The following is a 17,559-nucleotide window of genomic DNA, read 5'->3' on the forward strand; positions in this document are numbered from 1 at the left end:
TCTCCACCATAGATTATCACAGAACACAGTGCATGCCGCTGCTTTAGCCCATCTCAGCTTTGTTACTGGAGGTCTGCGTTGCAGAGGAAAGCTGTGAACGGAGCTGGCTGAGGTGCAGCCAGTCCTGCTGTTGTGCTGCCCCTGCTGCAGGGGCTGCAGCCTCTGGCACAGGAGCAGGACAGCCTTGCTCTCCTTGGCTAGGTCTGCCTCAGCCTGCCTGTTGAATTCACTGGGGCGCACTGCAATTCAGAGGCTTAACTGCAACCCCTGCAGATAAGAGCTTTCAGCTGCCAAATATTATGCAGGATCCCTGATGGGCTCCTCAGCCTATGTCAAACCCTGTGAGGTTGTAGTTGCCATCACACTGCAATCATGGATCTGAACTGCGGGCTACAATTGCACCTTGAGAGGAGCAGCACTGAGAGAACATAGCAGAAATCTGTCTAGCATGCAATGCTATCTCTTAACAGCAAATGCCTGGAGCACAATATAAGAACACAAGTACTTTTAAAACCAGAGGTTGCATCACATATTTCTCATGTACAAATCTAGCTAATTGCTTTTGGAACTCATAAAAACTTATGACTTCTACTTGAGGAGATCAAAATTACATTTCCTTAAAAAGCATTTCTTCTTGCTGCTTTCAATCTGCCATTTCCTAGTTCCAGTGGAAGCATCTATTTTTTTGGTTGAAAAAAAGCAATAATTCCTTGTTCACTTCCCTGTGTATCTCACAGATTTGGATTGTCAACAATGTTGGCCATTGTTTCCCCAGAAAGAACCATGCTAGTGTAGTTGTTTCTCATCTGGAAGACATTCCCCAACTTCTCTCACTCTTGCCATTTTTTTCCATCTTTCTTACTCTGCTAGTTAGGTGCAGGTAGCACACTGTCATCTTTGTGTCACAGGAGTCAGAGTGGCAGATGTGAGAACAGCTAAATCAGAGTTAACTGCCCAGCATGGGGGATGGCCACTGGCTGAGCATTCCCAAGGATAATGTGCACATCCACCTGTGATGTGCACCTCCATGCTTCTCATTGCAATCATATGCTCCAGACTCTGGGTTCATGAAAGATTTTTTACTCCTCTCAGGCCTCTCCACCTTTTCCTTTTTGTAAAGACACAAAAGATCCTTGCAGAGATGGAGACTCTCAGTAAATAACACCGCTCAAGCTAAATTGTAAATGTGTGCTGATATCAGATTTATCAATAGTTAGAAAAATTCTAAAAGTAATTCTCAAGTACTTATTCTGCTCTTCTGCTGCTTGTCCCATCTGGTTAAATTCACTAAATTAACAAGATTATTTCCACTCAATTGAACTATCAAACAGCAAACAAATACAAGCAAACAAAAAAGCAAAGCAGAAAAGCAAACAGCAACCACAATAACATCCAGGAGTACTAGGCTGGGTTCCAAGAAACTATGAAACTTCATTACAGATTATGAGGTTAAAAACCCTGAATAATCTGGGATAAATATTTTAGTAAATTAAGGATTCTGTTGTCATGTTCTGTCAGCAATTGTAAAATGAAAAAGGTTACTTTTACAAAGAAAGCTGCCCATCTGATGCCAAAAGCCACAGACTGAAAAGAGACCATTAAAAAATTGTAAAACCAGTGAAGAAATTCTAGCTAATGACATGATTCCAGTCAAGGTCCAAGTCACATGGAATTTCAGTTGGCTTAGAATTTTCAGTTTGTGCAGTTAAAACTCACAGATTCAGCTCTTTACTGTAAACTAGAGAAGAAAGGACAGTTGTTCAGTGTATTTTATTAGTTCAGGTAACAGATACTCTGGATGTTATACTCATCTTCAATATATTTCATGTGCCTTCTTTTCTATATCCCCTGCCAAAAAAGGAGAAAATACTTTTTGAGACTGGCAACACTCATTCTGGGAATGATTGTGCCTTCATCTTTACAGCCTCAAGAGGCAACTGGAGCTGCTGGGGAATTTGTATGTAGTAAATTATCTTTTCAGAAAAAGAAATGTGAACAGATTGCTGCAAAAAAATGTACAAGACAATTTCACTACTGAGAATAAAACAGAAAAATCCTAACCAACCAACCAAAAAAACAAAGCAAAACAAAAAAAACAAAACCCAAAAAATCAACCAGCCAGCCAACCAACCAACCAAAAAATCACACACACAAAAAAAGCATTATAAAGAAATTAGCCCTCAAAGAATTTTAGCCAGTTGCAATTAGTTAATACAGTCAAGTTATACTTCTCCAAAAGTGTATACAGTTAATACAGTCAAGTTACACTTCTTCATTACTTTAGCAGTTTTTGTAGTCATTATTGATCATTAATTAGCCACGTCTGGTTGCTAAGATGTTTTAGTGGGAATTCTTTGGCCATCACAGGTTAAAGCAAGTCCTTACTTACCACTTCTGTAACATTTCTAAATTAATAGATATGCACAACCTAGAAGACAGGGTGTGATTCAAAATGAGTCACAACTTTTCCCTATTACAAAAGAGTATATTTGCTTTAAAATAAGAGCTCAACATTACCCACAAATGTGTATGGGTGTCTCCTCCATTATGTCTGAAACTGGAAAGAGCAGTCAATCTGCACTCTGTATGATTTATATATGGAGAAGACATAGGTTTGCTTAATTCCTACCTTTGCCAGTGCTATGAAGAAATACAAATTAAAAAAAATCTCAACCACCATTTTTCTCAAATTTCCCCAAACATTAAAAAAGTGCATAAAATCATTATGCAATAAATAATATTAACCATGGTACCAAACTATATTGCTGCCTTTAAACAGAATATTTATTCTGGTCCATAGAAAACATTTAATATTTTTCATTGGAACTGAGAGCAAACAATGCATAAAATACTTCTGAGTTTGTTAATTACTAAGGGAGAAATATAATTAGCAATAATAATTCTTGGGATCACTTTATAGTCAGTCTTTCCCAATTAAACTTGCAATCTATAATTTTCCTGGAGGAGATACTGAAATGTCTCAGATCTCAGCAGGCTCAATTCTGTGTATAAAAAAGCTCCATAAAAGGTTGTCACACAGCAAAGCACGGGCTCTGTTTAAACAGAATAATAGTCATAGCAATAACTACAGAAATGTTCAGGTTTTGTGGTTTGCAGTAGAATAACTTTCCTGGAGTTCTTGTGCAAAGGTTCTCCTGCAGTCTCTGCCAGTGATAAACTAGATTTGAAGAGGGAGTGCATTTTGACCAAAATCCATCTCTACCCCTTGATCTCTGTGCTGGGGGGCACTTGTCTCTACATGTAGTTGGCTTACTGGACTGCTGATAGACTATGCTGGAAGAATTCACTATATATTGCCATCACTTCTAAGAGGAAGAATTCCTTTTTCCTGCAGGAAAAGCAACTTCATAGTGAATGAAAAAATAAAGTAAACCATACTGGACTACGGGCCATGCTATTTTACAAAGGCATAGAAGAGTTAAAACCTGTGCAGCTTCAATAAATTTGGGGGATGTGTCCTTTATCCTATTTTATCTGTACAGTTTGCCCACCTAACCAAATCCCATATTCTAGAAATGCATTTTACCCAGAATCATACCTAATCACTTTGTTTGCAGATGGGGCACTTTTAGGAGCACTACAGATTAAATTACTTGTCTGTTACTTCACTTAGTTCAGCATCCTAAAGCATTGACATGTGGAGCAGGAAGGTAACATTGTCCTCCAGATGATGTACAAGACATTTAATAATGTCCAGTTTAAAACATGCATGCTTAACTGTACATTATGGTCAAAGGCAACTACAGACGGAGTCCGAATTGGGGTACTATGATAGACACCATTTATAGATGACTTTGTAAGTATTTTAAGGTAAATATGCCTTGATTTCCTTTCAAAAATTTTATAGGAACTTTGCAATCATATGAAAAACATTGTTGCAATCACATTTCATTTGTGCTCCTTGCCCTTGTTCTGTCACTTGGCTCTACTGGAGAGAGCCAGGCCCCATCCTCTTGACATCCACATTTAAGATATTTGTATTTGTGTGTATTGATAAGATCCCCTCTCATCTGTCTCTCCTCTGAGCTAAACAGGCCCAATTCCCACAGTCTTTCCTAAGAAGAGAGATGTGCCAGACTCCTAATCATTTTTGTAGGCCTCCACTGGACAATCTCCAGGAGTTCTTTTTCTTTCCTGAACTGAGGAGTTCTTTTTTTTTTTCCACAGCACTCCAGATGAGACCTCACCAGGGCTGAGCAGATGGGCAGAATCAATCACCAGCCTCAACCTGCTGGCAATGCTCTTCCTATTCCCCTCAGGATGCCATTGGCTTTCTTGGCCACTGCTGGCCCAAGGCTCCTTCTCAGCAGAGCTGCTTCCCAGAAGGTCAGCCCCCAGCCTGTGCTGGTGACTGGGGTTATCCTTCCCCAGGGGCAGGACTCTGCATTGCCCTTTGCTGAATTTCAAAATATTCCACTCCAGCCTGTTAACAACTCCTGAAGAGCCACAAAGTGCTCTGGGGCATTGGCCATGCCTCCCAACGAGGAGGTGCTCTGTTCCTTCATCCAAGTCCTTGATGAACAAATTAAACAATACTGGACACTAGTCAGAATCTGTGTAGGCAATATATCTGTGTGCAAACAGTACAAGGGGAATTTTATCCCAAAGTGCCTCTTTTTTACTAGAATCTCAATTTTTGATCCCACATAATGTCATCCTCCTCCTTTGGCCTCTCATTTTGGGCGTTTTACTTGGAAGCACAGATTATCCAAGAATATGGATTACTTGAAGATTTTTTTTCCACAAGGAACAGAATTTTTAAAACAGCAGTTACCATGTGGAAGGAAATATGGGTAATTCACTCAATCCTTCTATCAGTGTGCTTGAAGCTGAGGAATCCAATACTCAGCTCTCTTGGTCAGGTTGTAATTTCAGATACTGCTGGGCAGCTATCTGAATCTCTTTGCATGTTTACATGGCCTATCCCCACATGCTGACAGGTTCACACCTGTAAATCTGATTAGCAGACAATGTTTGACTTGATTAGTCAAGTGCAAAGCTCAATGCAGTCAGACATTTGAAATTCAAGATTTCCTGGAGCTGTGTTAATAGGTTTGAGACCTGAGCAGTGTGTAAATGAAGCAATAGGAGCCACACATTCTTACAGACAGTGTTTCATTTCTTCATTCTCAGGGGGTGCTGAATTAGGAACTGTTTGGAGCTTATGTGTCCCTCAGTTACTAAATGCCTCAGGACAGACAGTTGTTGCCATCAGAGCTTTTCTGGAGCTTCTTCAAATGAAAATATCAGGTTTGTGTAATATTAAATTCCAGTTTCCTACTGGTTACTGTCTGTATATTTGATGATCTCTAAAGGTCCACAGGCTGCTTTCAGATTATTCCTTCACATGAGAAAAAAGGACTATATTCTCCCTCCAGCCTTTCACAAGGGTTATCTATTTGCAGTCTCTGAGCTCAACTTCTTGTTTACTTATTGCTCTTCCATTCCTGTGAATCCAATTTCTCCTCAAATTTTTGTCAATGCAAAACTCTCTTTCTCTTCTGAGACGGTCTCAGTGAAGCATTTCTGATACCACATATCACGGGTGCTCTGTGAAATCAGTTTCAGAGTAATGATTAGCTATACATGCTTAGAAAGGCACTTATATTTCCAAATATCTCCTTGCATATTATTAAAGTTTGTGAACAAAAATGATGAGTCGTTCTGCCACCATAAGGAGACCAGAGGAGAAACACACATGAGCCCAGTCCAGTCCTAGTTAGTGTGGGGAAAAAGTCATGGAAATGTTGCTAGCTACTTTTTATACCTCCCCACTATGAGCATGGTGTTTTACTATCCAGTAACAAGAGATGGATCCTTGTCCCTTGATCCTGCAGATCCTGGAATATAAGAGAAATTACATTGCACTGGAGTAATTGCAGTATTGCAAACCCTTGATACTGACAGAGTTTGTAAGCAGCAAAGTAAGATTTATTTTCATGTGGTGCACCCAATAACACATTGCAATAAGTAGTCAGGAATAAGCACTACTCTCTGGTACCACACCATAATGTCTCTATTCAGACTCCCAGAATAGTGTCTTAAATTAGGTCAAAACACAGAACAAGGATACAGGACATTATGGCAGGGCAAAGTAATGGTGGAAGAAAAAAATCAATAAATATTAAAAAAGGCTGAAAATTGCTTTGAGGTGAGTAGTTATTCCCACAAAAAGACTATTTGCATTGATTTAATTTCTGACATGCTTTGTTTTTAAGACTTACAATGAACTGTACTATTACTGTTTGTTCTGAAGCATTGTCAGAACAAAGGCATGAATAAGCAAGAATGGAAATGAAAAAATTTAGTCTCCGTGCCATCTGTGAAGGGCAGGAATCACCTACAGGCACTAAAACATGACCTGAATAAACAAGGTGGGCAGGAGGCTGGAGGAGAACATAGATCAGAGAGCAGTGACTGAGGTGAGAATGGGGGATTTGCTGGAAAATGATAGATGCAGTGCTTCAGTAACCATTGACCTTGCACTAAATAGCACAGGAAAAAGTCAGTGCTCCAGAGATTTAACATAGGACAAACTCAAGAGGACCAACATTAAACTGATTTCTCTCTCATGTACACGTTATTTCCCTATCCATTTCTTCCCTAGACATATTAGCTGTGTCATTTCTCCAGTATCATATGTACTCTCCTCCCCACAGGGAGCAGTTCTCTCTCCCCCAGCCGCCAAAACTCAGAGGCCTCTGAAACCTGCAGGGTAACATTTATACTCAAACCCACATTTTCTTTGATATGAGAGGACTACTTACTGATGAAAATTCGTGATTTTTCAGAAGATATTTAAAAATAATAAAACCAAACCCTAAACTTACAACACTGTATTTAAACTGGGAAAGCCCATGGAATAGCTGGCTTTCATTTGGTGCTTATGTGAATGTACAAATGACTGTCAGAAGACCTTTCCCTGTACCATTTGCTTTATTGCAAAGCAGCCATTGGGAAACTTCATGATGATTTCAGTGAATTTGCCTTAAGACCAATGTTGGTTACACTATCATTTGGCACAGCACAAGACAATTTGAGAATCTGTTTATTTTCAGAGCAAAATGTTCCTTGCTCATGGACTCTTTCAAAATGAAGCCAATATTTTTACAAAAAGGGAGTCTTGGGGACGGACTGCCCTCTGTCATTCACTTTCACATGTTCTGCCTCTTTTTTCACATTTTGCAAGTTGTGCGTGAAGGCACTGTGGTTTAGAAGGGTGATGCCTCTGGTGCTTGCAGCCACAGAACAGGAAAGCAAGTGGTGCACCAGTTCTGGAGAGCACAAGGTTGCACAATGCCACAATCTCTGTCCTCGTCTCTTACCCAAGACATTGGGTAAGTCTACTTGGTGGATCAAAGGATCAACATTCCAAGGAAGAGTGAGTGCTGTGTGGTGCTCCATTAATGCATGTGATGTGGTAGCATACTTTAAGTCATGTTTTCTAGAAGTGGAATATCTGTCTTCTAAGACCAAAATACTGGAACACCTTCAGTGCTGCTTTTACTTCCCTGACCCAGTTCCCCTTTCATTATTCATCTTTCTCCTTCTACAGGTGATGCAGAAACTTCTCTCACCCAGGTCTCCTCCCTCTCTGCTACCTGGACCCCTGTGTTCCTGTCTGAAAAATCTTGCCTACCCTCCTGATGACATGCAGCTGTGGGTTGCACAGTGCACGCACACACACACACACACACACAAATGCTGTGGGAAGGCATGGGGCAACCTGCTCTTACACCTAGCTCTCAGCAGGGCTGTGGCCCTGTGGCAACCACTAGCAAATGCCTAAAGGAATCCTTGGGACAGTATTTAACTCAGTGTTGTCTTCACATTGAATGCACTCACTGGAAATAAAGAGCAGGGAGCAAATCACAACTGCTTCGCAAGGGGGCTGCACAGTCTCCAATTCTGAAAATTTCTGCCTCGGGAAGCAGGTACTGTGAATGGTATTTAAATGTTACTGGAAAGGGGAGGGGAAGGCTGGTGGGAATGAATTTCTCTCTCACGACACACCATGGTCACCAAGGCTGGCAGCGTATGGTCAGCTGCCTGCTCTGGCAGCGTCACTGCTGGTCTGCTGCTGCAGTTTGTACGAGAGCTTAGGCCATTGGATTCAGACAAAATCAGCCAAGGTGGTGTAACCCATTGAAACATGCTGTGTGAGTTTCCCTGGCTCATTTTGTTTCAAGAGCTCACACAAAACCGATGCCCAGCAGAGCTGCAGGAAAGGGGCAGCAACAGGCAATTGGGAGGCAGTGAAGGCTTGAGTCAGAGCTGTATGGAACACGAACATCTGTGGTTTGGTCATTTACCAGTACAGTCGGTGTTCATCAATGTGGTCAATGAGGTCATCTGTCAAAACAAAACTCTGCTGAGTTCCCAGATGCCTCATTCTTTCATGTGAACTTCCCTAACATAAGTGCAGGAATAAAAAGAATGTAGTTGTCATTACAAGAATAAATTCATTAAAGGTTAGTGCGAAATCCAAAACAATTATAAGGAAGCATTTACCTCTCCACAGACAACATCTCTATTATTTTTGTCAGCAATTTGGAAAACTAATTAAAATAATGGATTATTGTACTCACTGTTTTAAGCTAATCAGTAATCCTAATATGCTATGCATTTGCTATTTCCTATAAACACTATTTTTAAAAGCCTTCCTAAATTGACACTTTAAAAATTACTTTCTTTTTCTTCTTAGTAATTTCTAATCCAATAAATAATTAAGCTCATCTTGCTTAATATTTGCATGAGTGTGAGAAAGCACAGGTCATTCAGCATGGGTAGCTGAGGAGATCCTAGATCCCTGTGAAGGGAAGATTTTCATAAAGCTTTTTAGATATCAAATACATAATGTTTTAAAGCCATTGACCTTCCAAAGGGTTGAACACCTTTCATATGTCTCCAGGTGAGCTTTCCAAAGCAGGAGCTACTAACCTAACAGGCAGGCTTGAATGCCTTGCCTCAGGGTGTTTTTCACAAACAATACAGACACACTCTGCTCATAGCATCTGTCTCATATCTGCTCATAGCATCTCCCACTTGCCTGAGAACTAAAAACCAAATAAGGGAAAGAGATCCTCAGTTGAGATATGAAATATGAATAGTTCTTCTGTGAACTGAACTTTGAAGCTTAAATAACAGAACAGTAAAAGTCTGGGAAACTGAAAGATGTACACTTCTAATTTAGTGCTACCCAAAAACTCAGTTAAAAGATTTAAACATCTTTCTTTACTTTAACTAGAATCTTCAATGGACCAAAAGTGCCTCTGGGGAATCAGCAAAGCATTCTGCAAGATCTGAAGAAGATTAGGGGGGAGGAGACCATGAGGGAAATTATCTGCACTTCAAAGTGTTTCCCTCAGTATCACTATTTCAGATGAAGATTTACAAAATGTTTATTATTTATACATTTAGTTATTTAAACAAATGTAATGTATTACTCAGATGAGAACAAAAAGATTTGGAAAATTAATTTTTATGCTGTAAAAATATAAAGCCTATTGGACTGAAGTTCCCTTTGACGTTCCTTTCTCTTTTTACAGAGACTTTTTTTCAAACCAAAGACAAAAATAATGTCAAGTTCTCACCTCTCTGTTGAGGTTCAAAGGATTTTCCTCCCTTCTTTTTAGTATTATTTTGTATGGTAAGTATCCTATCAAATGAAGGCTCTGTTTGCTTGAATTTCAATGAAAAATAAGACAGAATTAAGAAGCCAGCAGCAAGTATTCCACACTAAGTGCTGCTTTCTACACTTTTGATACAACTTCTTTAAAGGGTCTGCAGAAAGGGTAGAAACAACCATCAAAAATATGTAGAAAACCCCCAAACTGACATAACTTTGCTGTTTCATTATGTAGCATCATTTAAAATGAGCTTCAGAAAATAAGAAAGTACTTTTTAAAGCTGAGGTATTTAGAGGCATGGAGTGGCCATGGCTTTAAAATCAGCAACAACCTATCACAATGTAACTTCTATAATCTTCATCATTTCCAGGCCCAACTCTGTACCTCTAAATAATTTCTATTTCTTAAACATCACACATTATCTGAGGAAGTAGTTTAATTCAGACTAGTCAGGCTAACCTTTCAAAAAACCTGATCAAGCCAGATGAAAGATTTTAGAAAAGTGTTAGCAAGCACCTTTCCTGTGTCCCCATGGTTTTTGTGGGACAAGTCCTTTGATGAGGTAAGCAGTGCAGAAAAAGCATGTACACCATTGCTCTCACTCCATCTATTTTCCATGCTCTCCTGTGCTGCCAGAGGTTCTGCCTGACACTCCCAGATCCTTCAGGAGCATTTCTTTCTGCTAATGGACACCTGCCTGCACTCAGTCTCACAGCTGTGCTGGACGCTGCCCCATTTTACAGCCTTGGGGCAGCACTGGAGAAAGCCAGCTCTCCCAGCAGCTTCCAGGCCTGTGTGGGCAGCTGGGAAACAGAGGTTTCTGTGCAACTTTTGGCTGTCAAGGTGAGTTCCTCCAGACTACCAAAAAGGCAGCAGTGAATCAGAAGCAGTCTAATGGCATGTTATGTATTTTAGCATAACTTTGGTCGAATTAGAGGCTATGGATTGATTTCAAGGCTGTATGAATGTTGCCAGCTCGACTAAAATACATGGCAGGCCAGAACGGAGTTAATGTGCCAGTAAGACAAAGAGCTTTAGCCAGCAGGGACATCTAAAGCTCTGAGTTCCCTAAGGCTGTAACTAGGTGAAGCAAAGGTATGGCTGGTTACCTACTGTTATGCTACTGTGACTCGAACCGTTCACACAGCTCCTGAGAAACTCCTTGAAAAATGTGGATGCCTTGGCAATAGTGTGATACTGAGAGCATTGTAAGGATTGTTTGCCTTTGCTTTAAATAACATTCATCATTGTTTAGAGAGTAGCAGTGGCAGGGAGATTTGGAAAGCTTCTCCAGTATGCTGTCCTTCATCTGCTTCTGTTATTCCTATCCCTGCTGACAGCTAGTCAACACACTTCTTTATTTGGATTAAAATTTCTATTTTCTTGACTGGGGACTGAACTTCCACTTCAATTGAGAAGTTTAAAAATATATATATATACTGCTTTCAAATGTATTTTTATTATGGGAAACATTCAGAACAAACCACTTGAATTTACTGACTGATTTACTGGTTGGAAGGAAACATCTAAGCAGAATCACAGTGAGAGATATGAAGACAGACCTAAACTAGTTCATGACCTCTCACATAAGTTGTTGAGGAAGAAAACTGGATGGAAAGTCTGAATTATCTAAGTCTTATAGAGACCTTTTTTATATTAGGGAGATTTTACCTACTTACCAAGAATATTTCTATTATTTTACCTGTTATATGTTGCTACGATTATGTTGTTTTCTTCCTAACAAAAAAACTCAAGATGTGCTTGATCTCTTAGTCTGCAGCCACCAGATGCCTCAAACCACAGAAACATCAAAATATTTTAACACTTTGTTTGTTGCTATATAGTTAATGGAAGAATGGGTCCTTATTTATTTGTTTATTTTCAAACCAGCACAGAACTTGAAAAAAGATTCTTCAAAAAATGTGAAGATATAATACCATGTGTTTTTAACTTTTACTTATCTACAGCTGATAATGCTGATACCAACACTAGTAAGCACCACTGCCTACAGACTAATTAGAAAATGAAAATTTATGCTTAAATGATCGTTCTGCTTGCATTTTTCATAATTGACTAAAACAAAATCATTGTTTGATCTTGACTATTGCATAATAAATGGTACCAGCTACTTTTTCTTTATCAGCCAAATAATTTTGGAACAAAAGACATTTTTTCAACTTATTTTTCTGTTAAAATGAAGAGGTATGTCTTTAATGTATTACCATGGCACTGAAGGGTCTTAAAATACTGCATATTACTGGATGCTTGTAAACATGAGGCAAGGATTGCATTTTTTTAATAGCTTAACAATGATAAAGTGGTCCTTTCAGTGAATGACTACTACTCATCTTTCTTTCAATATGAGCTGAAAGACTTTTTTTTTTTTTTTTTTTTTAATTAGAACAAGCTGATCTGTATGTGCTTAAGTTTGATATAGTATGCTAATTGCTCGGTTCCCAAAAACTGATGACAAAAGCTGTGCTCATAAATAGAGCTCACACAAACACCTCCTTGTGAAATTGGGAAAAAAAATTATATATATATATATATATATATGTGTGTGTGTGTGTGTGTGTGCTTTTATATCCCTTCCCCAGTCTACAAGAAACATGGAGAGAGGCTTTTTACAAGGGCATGTAGGGACAGAATGGGGGGAATGGCTTCAAACTGAAAAAGGACAGGTTTAGATTAGGTATTAGGGAGAAATTCTTTCCTATGAAGGTACTGAGGCACTGGAACAGATTACCCAGAGAAGATGTAGATGCCCCATTCATGGAAATGTTCCAGGCCAGGTTGGATGGGGCTTTGAACAACGTGGTCTAGCGGAAGGTGTCCCTGTCCCTGGCAGGGCATTTGGAACTAGATGACCTTTCAGGTGCCTTCCAAACCAGACAATTCCGTGATTCTGTGATTTTGAACACATCAAACAAAAATTACTTCAAATCTGTTCTCCGAGCCGGGAAAAAACCATAAAGTCAGATTGAGTTTTTTGGGAACTCACCGATGGCGTTCAGCTGGTGACCCCGACTGCAGAGGTGCACAAGGGCTGCGCGGTACTTGCGTGTGAGGGACGCAGCGGCACCTGGGGGCAGGGGGTGCCGGGGGTCCCCGGGAGCTGGCTGCCACCTCGGGGGGCACGGCGCGGCCCGCAGGGGAGGAGGCCGCTCCTGCCTCCCCCTGTGTCAATAGACTGGGATGGATTGCAGCGACCTGCTAAATATTGATTCTGCTAAGGCTTGGAATTAAAGTTAATTTAAATAGTACGCGTAAAGAGTTTTATTAATTGATTTCAAATGACAAAGAAGTATTGGAAAAGCATTAAACCTAAGCGCCATTTTAAACAATAAATTTAAGCTCACGGTAATTGAATTATGTGTTTGCAGCTGGAAGGGCAGGCCGGAGGGAAGCGCACCCTGTGCTTCTGAAAGCAGGGGAAGCATTCTGGAGTGAAATGCTGTCCCGGCGGCAGAGGGGCTGCTCCTGGCCAACCTGCGAGGCCGCAGCCGCTGCCGAGGGGACGGGGCAGCTCTCGGCAGCGGCCCTCAGGGAGCCCGGCGGGGCCAGCGCGGCCGGGCGGGCTGGGCCGGCCCCTGCCCAGCTGGGGCAGTGCGGGAGGGAAAGCAGCGGGACACGAGAGGCTGCTGTGGCGATGGAGGAGGGGCGCAGAGCGGCCAGCAAGGCCAGAGAGATGATTGCCCTTCTCCTCTCTGCTGAGACCCTGCCTGGCGGACTGCGTGCGGCTCTGTGGCTCCCAGCACAGGAAAGGCATGGACCTCGTGGAGCGAGTTCAGAGGAGGGACATCAGGATGATCAGAGGGCTGGAGCATCTCTCCTGTGGCGCTCTTTAGCCTGGAGAAGAAAAAGCTCTGGGGAGACCTTATAGAAGCCTTCTGGTGCAAGAATGCTGGAGAGAGGCTCTTAAGAAGGTGTTTAGTGATAGGATGGGGGATAATGGCTTTAAGCTGAAAGAGAACAGGTTCAGATTGGATATAAGGAAGAAGTTCTTTACTGTGATGGTGGTGAGGCACTGTAACAGGTTGCCCAGATGAGCTGTGGGTGCCCCATGACTGAAAGAGTTCCAGGCCAGGTTGGATGGGGCTTTGAAAATCCATCTGGTTTAGTGGGAGGTATCCCTGACCATGGCAACAGATTGGAACTAGATGATCTTTAAGGTTCCTTTGAACCCAAACCATTCCATGAGAGCAGGACCAAAAAGATCTCAGTCCCACAGAGAATGAGTTTCAGTGTATCAGACTGGGAGGAGTTCTGGGTTTTATCCTCCATGTATCATCATTTCCTATCGAACTGACTAGTAAATATTTAAAAATTGAAACAAAAATTGTCAGAGCAATCCCCTCTCCCACAACCACTTTCTATTCCAAGGCAAATGAATGCCGCTGATGGAAAAGTCAAATTCATACAAATGAGGGTATTATTGGCTTCCTTTCATGACTGTTAAGTGATGGTACTGCTGCCCAAAACTGTATCCATGCCCTTTGAGTGCTGCAACACCTTTGTGATGGATTTGTTGCCCCCTGTACAACCCCTCTTGGTTTGCCCCCTCGTTGGCTGTCCCCCTATACAAGACAGAAGGGAAATGAGAAGCCTTTTTTGTGTTCTTGTAGTAGAATGTATTATTTCATAAATAGCAGCTCCAGACATTAAAAACTAAGCAAAAAGTGGAGATTAGACTGCCTATTAGAGAAATTCAAGAGCATGTCCTTGGATAATGATTTATCAATATATTTTGTAGTCCCCTCTCAGCATGTGTTTATCACTCCAGCACTACATCCTCTTCCTGTACCAGGGTCAAGAAAATGTGCCACTTCTTGAGAGATCAGGCTGAAGGTCCAGTGCATGCTAGTTCTCCCTTACACTATGTTTTGAGATGCTCTGGAGGTAAATCACATCTACTGGCTCCTGGAGAGTTTGGAGCCAGCAACAAATCCCTGTCCATAGTATATGTGAATAACTCCATGAGTGTATGGTCATAGCAGCTCAAAATGTTCTGGGTGGAAAACCAAGCAAACCAAACACCTGAATGCATTAAGTGCTTAACCCAGCCTGGACTAGGTTAGAAACAGTAGCCTAGAGCTGCTGTGTGTGCAGGGAGCTAATAACTTCTAGGAGGTGCAGGCAGGGAATGGTAACCTCCTCAGGTAAGGCCACAGCCAGAAGAATGTACACAGCTCCAACTGAAGATAAAACAAGCTAATGAAGTTAGATTAAAAGTCTCCTGCTTAAAATAAGCTGTTTAATGGATATGATCTGTACATACTGCTTTATTTTCTTCCTTATACTATACTAGTCATGCTTTCCTATACAAGATATACATATTGTGGAATGTTGGCATGTGTTATGCTGATAAAAATGCATGAGCCACTTGAGGTACTGAATAAGCTTATGTTATGGAGGCCATAATATTATTTTCACAGGGTACATTGGTCATACATCTAAGTGCTTTTGAACAAGCAGTTTTATTGATATTTAAAGCAAACTCTCTTTACTCAAAATACCCTATGTAATAGAAAAGCTGAGGAAAGGAAAGGAAAGGTTGGTTATTTATGGTTACTCTAAGTAACATGCCCATCTTTTGAAGGTGTAGGATGTCAAATGTGTAACTTGAGGCTCCTTTCTCTTCTTTACCTGTCCTTGGCAGATCTTGACCACTTCTGCACTATTAAGGCTGGGAGCCAGTGTAGTCACTTTTCCCTACAGGATAAGAACCTTTGGAAGATGCTGCTGTCTCAAGAACTGGTGACAAAATTCAGCACAATGAAGAAATCCCTCTGTATACTAGAAGGTATCAGTAACAGACAAACCCTAGGCTATTCAGTTACTTGAAAAATCAGGACTCTCTATTTGGTACTAATGCAGAGGGAAAGGAAGGAAGCAACATGAGAGATTTAGGGAGTAAATATTAGGGGGAAAAAAAGGAACAAAAGAGAAGAACAACTTCTCCTGCCCTGTGAGAGACATGCCAATGAAACATGCATGACTATACAAAATGGGTGGAAATACACTTTTATTTTTTAGGTGGACTCAGGATATTGGTAACAAATAACTTGTTACAAGTCTGTCTTCCCTAACTGCATATAAAATGCATAGTGGTAGTTCTGCAGATGAAGCTTTATGCTTAAATTGCAGTATTTCTCAGGTTTTGTGTTTCACTATTTACAGAGCTTCATCTTTCATATTAAAAAAAAAAAAAAAAAAAGAATCTTCTTGAAGGAGTCCACTGTAAGCTTCACTGGTGGTGTTATATCCAGTGGAACACTGCTTATTTCCAAATTCTCTGAGAGGGAAATAATTTTAATAATTGATTTTGCAATTTGGTGTTATAATTTGATGGTAAAACATTATTTAGTTGTTTTTCTTCTTCTCTGTTGCAGATGAATATGTAGAACTGGTAAGCAAATTACTACACGTAAAATAAAATTGCATCATGGAGTACTATAAGCTTTATCTAGCATGTATTTTTCATGTTAGGGAAACATATCTTTCTCCTGGCATGATAATACATCAACTTGCCTTTTAAAATGCTCTATAGGGGAGCAAAAGCCAGAATGTTTGTCCTTCAGGAGTCTCTTTGCAGACCTGAATAAACACTGTAGAGATGCCCAAGTCATTAGGGATTTGCTCTGCTAGCTAGGCAATTCCACTGCATCGCCCTTTCAATGTAACTAACTATGCTTAATTAATGGAAATGCAATATGTACTAAGTAATGACAGAACAAGTAAATTAACAAATGCAGGGGAAGATGTAGCTCTGTTGAGGGCATCAGATGAAGATCTGGCTACTTCATTAGTTTATGCGAGTTAAAACAAATGTGAAGTATAAACATACATTTTTTTTATACTGTACAACAGCATTGCACTGAAATGCATTTTAGCTTGTGTTAGAAGTAGTAATTAGAAGTACAAAATGAGTAGTTTAGGCACGTGACAGGCTGTATTTGGTATGCAGTCCAGAACAGCTGTCTCCTTTATCTGGAGCTCTGACACTCACAGAAAGGATGGCCAGACTTTGCAAACCCATTTCTGACAGTGCACAAATAAACAACTGAGGGTGGATTTAACAATGCAGACAGTCTTAATCCTTCCCCATTCCCGCTGTCTTGAGGTTTTGAAAGGTAAATGCAATTTAGAAAAACTTGAATTTACCAGTCTACACTTGGAGACTCATATTTTCCTTCCCTTGCTCCCACTAAAAATATTTTTTTTTTACTTCCATTGTATTTATACCAGCCACCAATGAAATGCCAAATTTCCCTAGCTTGGTTTAATTGTTTCTTTGGAATGACATAAACATAAAAATAGAGTAAGGGACATAGGAAGCTTTTCTTTCAGCTTTGTGTTCTGCCTTTCTCCAAATGACCATGCCTTTTCACCCTTTTTTTTTTCCCCTCTTAATTTTCCTCTCTCCTTTCTTCATGCTCAGTAATCTTTAAAATAATTTTTTCTGAGGGATGCATTGAAAGGAATTTGCCATGAGGAACTGTAAGATTTCATGAGAAAACAAGTAGGAAACACCCTGAAATTTCACAAATTGTCCTGAGGAAAATTAAAGTGGCATGGGGCCGTGTTTTATATCTCGGAATTCCACTTTTCTTCAAGAGTAGGACCTGCCTTTTCAGTTCACTGTTGCTTTTGTTTTCATTTTCTCCTCTTTCTCCACCTGCAGTTACTTGTTCATGACTTGGAAAATAAACTTTTTGCAGCAGGGACTGCTTTGTGGCTTTGTGTTTTTTTTTCTATGAGCACGGTTTCCACATATTTGATAATTCTGGGCCAAAGGTGATGAAAGTAATCCTTCTCTGGAGTACTCAGACACAAAATTTCAGGCTGCTCGTAGTTGAAAGTCCAAAAATTACTGGCTTCTGTGGTAGTTTTATTATTGTTCGGGCAA

This window comes from Vidua chalybeata, chromosome 3 (assembly GCF_026979565.1).
Source record: "Vidua chalybeata isolate OUT-0048 chromosome 3, bVidCha1 merged haplotype, whole genome shotgun sequence".
NCBI classification, from domain to species: Eukaryota; Metazoa; Chordata; class Aves; order Passeriformes; family Viduidae; genus Vidua; species Vidua chalybeata.